Below are 9,362 nucleotides of genomic sequence, written 5' to 3'. Positions count from 1 at the left end.
ACAGGAATAAAGTGCGCAGACTTGGTTAGCCGATCCACAATCACCTACATAGCATCAAACTTCTTCAAAGTTCGTGGGAGCCTAACTACAAAGTCCATGGTGATCCACTCCCACTTCCACCCTAGCATATCCATCTGCTGAAGCAAGCTACCAGGTCTCTGATGCTCATATTTCACCTGCTGACAAATGAGACACCGAGCTACAAATCCATAATGTCCTTCTTCATTCTCCTCCACCAATTATGTTGTCTCAGATCCTGATACATCTTCGCGGCACCCGGATGAATGGAATATCGCGAGCTATGGGCCTCTTCCAGAATCAACTCCTGAAGCCCATCTACATTGGGCATTCATATCTGGTCTTGCATCCTCAACCCCCCATCATCACCAATAGTCACATCTCTGGCATCATCGAGCTAAACTCTATCCTTAAGGACAAGCAAATGGCAATTATCATACTGCGCTCTCTGATGCGATCATATAAGAAAGACCGAGAAATCACACAAGCCAATACCCGACTAGGCTTCGAAATATCTAACCTCACGAACCGATTGGCCAAGGCCTGAACATCAACTGCAAGAGGTCTCTCCCCAACTAGAATATATGCCAAACTCCCCATACTCACCATTTTTCTACTCAAGGCATTGGCCACCACATTGGCCTTCCCCAGATGGTACAATATATTAATATCATAATCCTTTAGCAACTCCAACCACCTCTGCTGCCTTAAATTGAAATCCATCTACTTGAACAAGTGCTGGAGGATATGATGATCAGTAAACACCTTACAAGACACGCCATACAAGTAATGTCTCCAAATCTTCAACGTATGAACAATGGCAGCCAACTCTAGATCATGAACAGGGTAGTTCTTCTCATGGGGTTTCAACTGACGAAAAGCATAAGTAATGACTCTACCCTTTTGCATCAATACACACCCAATACCAACTCTCGAAGCATCACAATACACGGTATATGAACCTGAAGCTGATGGCAAAACTAACACCGGTGTTGTGGTCAAGGCAATCTTGAGCTTCTGAAAGCTCTCCTCACACTCATCCAACCACCTGAATAAAGCACCCTTTTGAGTCAACTTGGTCAAGGGAGATGCGATAGACGAGAACCCCTGAACAAACCGGCGGTAGTAACCCGCCAAACCAAGAAAGCTGCTAATCTCTATGGCTGAGGACGGTCTGGGCCAACTCTGAACCGCCTCTATCTTCTTTGGATCAACCTAAATACCCTCACTGGACACCACGTTCCCTAAGAAAGCCACTGAATGGAGCCAAAACTAACACTTGTAGAACTTTGCATAAAGCTTCTCCTCCCTCAATCTCTACAACACAACTCTCAAATGCTCTGTGTGCTCCTCCTGACTATGTGAGTACACCAGAATATCATCAATGAAAACTATGAGAAACGAGTCGAGATAAGGCCGGAACACGCTGTTCATCAAATGCATGAATGTTGTTGGGGCATTGGTCAGCGCAAAAGACATCACCAAGAACTCATAATGACCATATCGGGTCATGAAAGTCGTCTTAGGAATATCCGAGTCTCTGATCTTCAATTGGTGATAACCTGAATGGAGATCAATCTTGGAGAACACTCTCGCTCCCTAAATTTGGTCAAACAAATCATCAAAGCAAGACAGAGGATACTTGTTCTTAATTGTTACTTTGTTCAACTGCATGTAATCAATACACATCCTTATAGTGTCATCCTTCTTCTTCACAAATAGAACCGATGCACCCCAAAGCGACACACTAGGCTGAATGAACCCCTTATCAAGGTGTTCCTGAAGTTGCTCTTTTAACTCCTTCAACTCCGTTGGTGCCATACGATACGGAAGAATAGAAATGTGCTGAGTGCCCTACACCATATCAATACCAAAATCAATATCTCTATCCGACTACATGCCTGACAAGTCTACAGGAAACACATCGGGAAAATCCCTCACAACTGGAACAGAATCAATACTGGGAGTCTCTGCACCGATATCTCTTACAAAGGCTAAATAGGAAAGACAACCCTTTCCAACCATATGCTGGGTCTTCAAGAATGAAATTACCATACTGGAACATAATCAGTCAAACCTCGTCACTCAATCCGTGGCACACCCGACATAGCCAATGTCATTGTCTTAGCATGATAGTCCAAAATAGCACGACACAGAGATAGCCAATCCATGCCCAATATAACATCAAAATCCACCATATATAACAACAAAAGATCCACTCGGGTCTCCAGACCCCCAATAGTCACCACATACGACCGGTACATATTGTCCACAACAACAGTATCGCCCACCAAAGTAGATACATGAATAGGTGAAACAAGAGACTCATGGGGCGTATCCAAATCAAAGTATGATGACACATAAGAATAAGTTAAACCGGGATCAAATAATATAAAGGCTTCTCTGTGGCGGACTGAGACAATACCTGTAATAACAGCATTGGAAGCAATAGCATCGGGTCTAGCTGAAAGTGCATAGAAATGGGCCTGACCGCCACCTGATCGACCTCCCCTCTAGGGCGACCCCTAGCTGACTGACCTCCACCCCTAGCTGGCAAGGTGGGTGGTGGTGAAGTAAGCTAGCACTGAAGCCGATGGTTGACTCCTTTGCTGAGATGAACTCACAAGGCGATGAGGACACTGCCTCCACATATGACCCATCTCTCCACACTAATAGCAACTTTCGAGTGCTGGAGACGGGGACTGAAGTGAACCCCTAGCACCAGAATGACTAGCTGATGCACCTGACATAGAGAAGCCCTAAACTAATGGAGCAAGGGACGAACTCTGAGCTGGAAGGGCACTAAGTGATGACTGGCCCTGATGAGAACTGTGAGAACCATGTCCCGATGACTCCCCACGATAACCAGGGCGAGCTGACTGAGCATGCCTGAATGGACGGCCTCTACTGTGCTGAAACTGACTTATCGAAGGAGCACCACCATAACTACCAGATCCTCAAGGCCTCTTGGCCTCCCTCTTATCTTGCTCTTGGAGACGAACTGACTCAATCTCACGAGCAATGTCTACAACCTCCTTAAAATTAGTACCAAACACCCTCTCCCTGGTCATGAGAATGTGAAGTTGATAAGTGAGGCTATCCACAAACCTCTTATTACTCTCTCTATCTGTCGGAACTAACCAAATATCATGACGAGCTAACTTTGAGAACCTCATCTCATACTGCATCACAATCATCTCACCCTGATGCAACCACTCGAACTACTTGCACAGCTCCTCTCTGCGATACTGTGGCACATACTTCTCCAAAAAGAGAACGGAGAACTTCTTCCAGGTAAGGGGTGTTGCACCAACAAGCCTACGCCTCTCATAAGCCTCCCACCAAGTGAAGGCAGCTCCAGAAAACTAAAAAGTAGTGTGGTCTCTAGAATACCTACTGTGCGAAGAATCCTCTGACACTTGTCCAAGAAACCCTGGGCCGAGGCCTCCTGAAGACCCAGAGTCATAATGGGCATAGCTGGTGCCTGAGTTGGTGCTGCTGGAGCGATCACAACTGGGACCTGATCTTGAACTAGGCGGCTGGTGGATCTACAGGTGCTTCTCTAGCTGATGTGCAGGCCACACCCCTTCCCCTACCGCGACCACGACCGCGTCCTCTATTGGCCACAGCTGGTGGTACTAGTAGTCATCCATCCTAACTGGTAGCATGTGTCCTCACCATCTGTAAGAGAATAGAATAACAGAAATTTAGTATTCGAATCAACAGATTTGCACGATAAAAATTTCAAGAATATGAAGTTTCTCCTAAAGGTTCTACAACCCCTCGAGGATAAGTACAGACATCTCTGTACCGATCTGCGAGACTCTACTAAACTTGCTCACAACTCGTGAGACCTATGTAACCTAGGCTCTGATACCAAATTGTCATGATCCTAAACCCAAACCCGATCGTGATGGCACCTCTCGTGAAGACAAGGCCAGCCGACACAACTCCCAATTAAATTAATAGATAATAATTCATAAGTAAGTCATTAATAATGATAAATCCCATAATAGAGTGAAGTATATCAACTGCGAAAAACCAAACACAGCCCGACATTGGGGTGTCATCAGTAATGAACATCTATCATAAGTCTACAAGTCTAAAAGAGTTTACACAATCTATTACATAACTAGGACAAGGGAAATAAAATAGGGGGAGAAACACTGGGCTGCGAACGCCGAGCAGCTACCTAGTGGATACCGAATAGCCTGTTGAGCAATCAACCCTCACTGGCGGGACCTAAAGCTCTTGAATCTGCACACAGGGTGCAGGGAGTAAAGTGAGTACTCCAACTCAATGAGTAATAACAATAAATGAAGACTGAATGATAAGAAATCACGTAAAAATACAACAACATGCTATAAAGAAGCAGTGTAAAACTAAAGCCATCGGCCTTATAATCATAATTAGTACAACACTGCTGCGGTGTGCAGCCCTATCCCATAATAATCCTCACAACACAAGCCCTCGGCACTACTCAGTCAAAAATCTCTAAAAGCCACTCGAGCATAGTAAAACATGATGCTCAGCCCAAAATATCATTTAACTTGTTAAAAATAGAGTAAACATGGCTGAGTTATGAAAACAGTAGAATATAGCATGACTGAGTACAAATATAAAATCAAAATAGTAAGGAAATAGAAGTAAAAATTTCCTAAGGGTCCAAATAGTTGCCATGAGGCTCAAATATGGCATGCAGCCCAAAACATGATGATAGCAAACAGTTTTCAATCAAATATGCGGTAAAATAGTCATTTGGGATGGACTAAGTCACAATCCCCAATGGTGCACGACCCCACACTCGTCATCTAGCGTGTGTGTCACCTCAATATAGCACAACGATGTGGAATCCGGGGTTTCATACCCTCAGGACAACATTTACAATCATTACTTACCTCTATCTAGTCCGAACTCTAGCTCGCGGTGCCCTTGCCTCTTGAATTAGCCTCTGGATGCTCCCAATCTTACCAAAATCAGTGCAAAACCACCAAAATATGCTAAGGGAACAAGTCCCACTTGAAAGAAATCAAATTACAACATAAATCTCGAAATTGGCCAAACCTGACCCTTAGGCCCACGTCTCGGATTCCAATAAAAATTACATCAATAGACTCCTTATCACTCCCCGAGTTCATTCATATCAAAATCACCAAAATTCCACCACAAATGATCCCTCAAATCCCTAATTTTAGGTCTCCAATTACAAGCCCTAATTCTTCAATATTAGGATTAAATTTCATGATTAATTAGGTAGAAAACACATTAGGATTGAGTATAAAGTCCATAAATCTTACCTCCAAGTGTTCCCCCTTGATTCGCTCTTCAATCCCCTTCAAAAAGCTTCAAAATCGCCCAAAAATGAAGGAACTTATGCCCAAAATCGCGGAAATGAACTTTTAAAAGATTTTGCCCAGGCTTTCAAATCCTTCTTCACGCAAGTGGTCAAAAGCCTCACGTTCGCAAAGCACAACCTAACATTGACAAGAAATTCCTCTTACACGAACGTGACCACCCCCTCGCCAACGCGATGACTCCGCAGCTCAAACTATCGCGAACGCGATGCTCAAAGACCCCAAGCCTTTGCGAACGCGGGACCTCCTTCGCGAATGCGGGACCTCCTTCGCGAACACGAAGGCCAAACCTTCAACCTCACATTCTAGCCAATCACGAACGCTAGGGTCCACTCGCGAATGCGAAGGCCATTTGTCTGCAACACCCAACAGTAGATTTCTGCAATCTCTTTCTACATGAAATGGTCCGTTTAACCACCTGAAACTCACCCGAGGCCATCGGGACCTCAACCAAACATGCCAACATATCCCATAACATAATTCAAACTTGTTCTAGCCTTCGTAATGCTCAAAACAACATCAAAACACCAAATTCGCATCAGATTCAAGCCTAAGAATTCTAAAATCTTCTAAATTCCATTTTCGATCAAAAAATTATCAAATCACGTCCGAATGACCTGAAATTTTGCACACACATCCCAAATGACACAACGGACCTACTGCAACTTCCGAAATTCCATTTCGACCCCTATATCAAAATCTCACTTATCAACCGGAAAATGCCAAAATTCCAATTTCGCCAATTCAAGCATAAATGCACTCCGGACATCCAAAACATATTCTGATCACGCTACTAAGTCCCAAATTACCGCCCAAAGCTATCCAAGCTATCAGAACTCACATCCGAGCCCTTTGACACATAAGTCAACATCTGGTTGACTTTTCCAACTTAAGCATCCTCAAAAGAGACTAAGTGTCTCAAACCTTACCAAAACCTCTCTGAACCCGAGCCAACCAACCTAGTAACACAAAAATATAGTTGAACAAGGCAATAAGAAGTAGAAATGGGGGAAACAGAACAGTAACTCATGAACGACCGGTCGGGTTGTTACATGTATGGTTAGGAATGGTTGCCTTTCTTATTTGGTCTTTGTGAGAGATGCCAGTGCGGAGACACCTACTATTGATTCGGTTCTGGTGGTGAGACATTTTTCGGATGTGTTTCCTACAGACGTGAAGGGCATGTCACCAGACAGGGATATTAACTTCGGTATTAATTTGGTGCCGGGCACTCAGCCCATTTCCATTTCACCGTATCGTATAGCATTGGCAAAGTTAAAGGAATTGAAGGAGAAGCTTCAGGAACTCCTTGATAAGGGGTTCATTTGGCCTAGTATGTCACCTTGGGGTGCACCTATTCTATTTGTGAAGAAGAAAGATGGCACTACGAGAATGTGCATTGGCTATAGGCAGTTGAACAAAGTCACAATCAAGAACAAGTATCATTTGCCTCGTATTGATGATTTATTTGACCAGCTTCAGGGAGCGAGGGTGTTCTCCAAGATTGATCTCAGGTCAGGGTATCACCAGTTGAAGATCAGGGACTCGGGCATTCTTAAGACAACTTTCAGGACCCGATATGGTCATTATGAGTTCCTTATAATATCTTTTTGGTTGACCAATGCCCCAGCAGCGTTCATACATTTGATGAAAAGTGTGTTTCGGTCTTATCTCGACTCATTTTTATTGTATTCATTGATGATATCCTGGTGTACTCTCGTAGCCAGGAGGAGAACATTGAGCATTTGAGAGTTGTATTGCAGCGGTTGAGGGAGGATAAGCTTTATGCTAAGTTCTCCAAGTGTGAGTTTTGGCTCAGTTCAGTGGCGTTCTTGGGGCACGTGGTGTCCAGTGAGGGTATCAAGTTGATCCAAAGAAGATAAAAGCGGTCCAGAGTTGGCCCAAACCATTTTCAGCCACGGAGATTCATAGCTTTCTTGGTTTGGCGGGTTATTACCGTCGATTCGTTTAGGGATTTTCATTTATCGCATCACCCTTGACCAAATTGACCCAAAAAGGTGCTCCTTTCAGGTGGTCCGGTGATTGTGAGGCGAGCTTTTAGAAGTTTAAGACCGCCATGACCACGGCTCTAGTATTAGTTCTGCCATCAGCTTCATGTTCTTATACGGTATATTGTGATGCTTCTCGGGTCGGCATTGGGTATGTGTTGATGTAGGAGGGTAGAGTGATTTCTTATGCTTCTCGTCAGTTGAAGCCCCATGAAAAGAACTACCTCGTTCATGATTTGGAGTTGGCTGCCATTGTTCACGCATTGAAGATTTGGAGGCATTATCTCTATGGTGTATCTTGTGAGGTATTTACTGATCATCGTAGCCTTCAGCAATTGTTCAAACAGAAGGATCTCAATTTGAGATAGCGGAGATGGTGGGAGCTGCTAAAGGACTTTGATATTACTATTTTGTATCATCGGGAAAGGCAATGTGGTGGTTGATGCCTTGAGTAGAAAGGCAGTGAGTATGGGTAGTCTTGCGTTCCTTCCTGTTGGTGAGAGGCCTCTTACAATTGATGTTTAGGCCTTGTCCAATTGTAAGAACGTGATTTTTGCCCTATGGAAGAATTACTCCCAAAAAAATTCAAACTAAAATGATTTTCCTTTGTGTGCAATTTTTAGAATTTTCGCGGCATTTTAGGACAATTATTTGTATTTGTCCATGCATGTTTATTTGTTAAATTAATAAAAAATACAAAAATATGTCACATTTGCATTTAGGATTTAATTCTACAATTAGGAGTAATTAAGTTTGTTTTACCAGAATGAAAATTACAAAAATATGCATCGTTTTCATTTTTAGCATTCAATGTCAAATTGTGCAATTTTGTTTTAATGGGTGTTTAATTATGTATGATAAATGTTGCTAGGAATTAGTTAGTATTTTTGATAAGTTAATTTAGTTTATAACTTAATTTAGAATTTTAGTTTTATTAATTAGAAAGTAGAAGAAAATAGAGCAAAAAATATAAAGAAAATCGGAATTGGGCCTCTTCTTCAATTTTAAACCACAGGCCCAAAAAAATACCCAACCTTCCCTATGACCCGGTCAATTTCAACACGAGTCGACCCGGTCCGCCCCATAACCCCAAATGACCTAACCCCTCCTAATCTTCATTTTTCATTTCCTAAACCTAGACCAAACCCATCCGCCCCCCTCTCTCTTTCCCTTTTCTTCTCCATCACCTTCCCCAAGCAGCCATGGTTGCTGCCCTTCTCCCTCACACGACCTCCCCCTCCCTATCGACAACACACACACACATACAGCAACACACACACACTCACGCATACACTCACGCACACACACACATACATACACAACAAAACACACACACACACACGCAGCAGCCCGACCATGGCTGCTGCTTCTTCTTCTTCATTGTCCTCATGACATCCCAACGACCCCGCCCTCCGTCGCGAGCTCATCCAGTCGCCGGAAAACCAATGACGCAGCCAAGCAACCACTAGCAGTCCACCATGGCTGCTGCATTTTTTTTTCTGTCAGCCACTCGTCCATCGCCATCGAGCTTGAGCTCGACACCCATGGCTGCTACTGCATCTTCTTATCCACCCCGTCACCTACTGCTTCTTTTGCTTCGTCTTCAACAGACCAGCTAACCCCATTCAAACCAACGAGCAACAACATCTCCAAGACTGCTGCTCCAGCTCCACCTTCGTCGACGTCCAGCTTCTCCAAACGACCAACCAGTGACCCCCATCGTTCTGCTCCTAACTCCAGTCAACTAGAGCGTCGAGGTTCCGTTCGAATCCGGGCTTCAAACTAGTAGGTTTTCATTTTCTTGTCTCTTAGTTTTCATTCAGCGAATTCATCTTCCGTTCCTTTTCTTCTTGTGTTTGTGTTCCAGTGGTTTGGTTTGAATTCGAACCCGGGTCTTTGTTTGTATTAGAGATAATTTGTGTTCATTTTGTTTGAAGTTTGTTAGATTTTCGTCAAGTGATTTGATGTTGAGTGTTCATTT

The sequence above is a fragment of the Nicotiana tabacum genome, chromosome 10, assembly GCF_000715075.1.
Source record: "Nicotiana tabacum cultivar K326 chromosome 10, ASM71507v2, whole genome shotgun sequence".
Taxonomy (NCBI): Eukaryota; Viridiplantae; Streptophyta; class Magnoliopsida; order Solanales; family Solanaceae; genus Nicotiana; species Nicotiana tabacum.
This window is presented reverse-complemented; position numbering follows the sequence as displayed.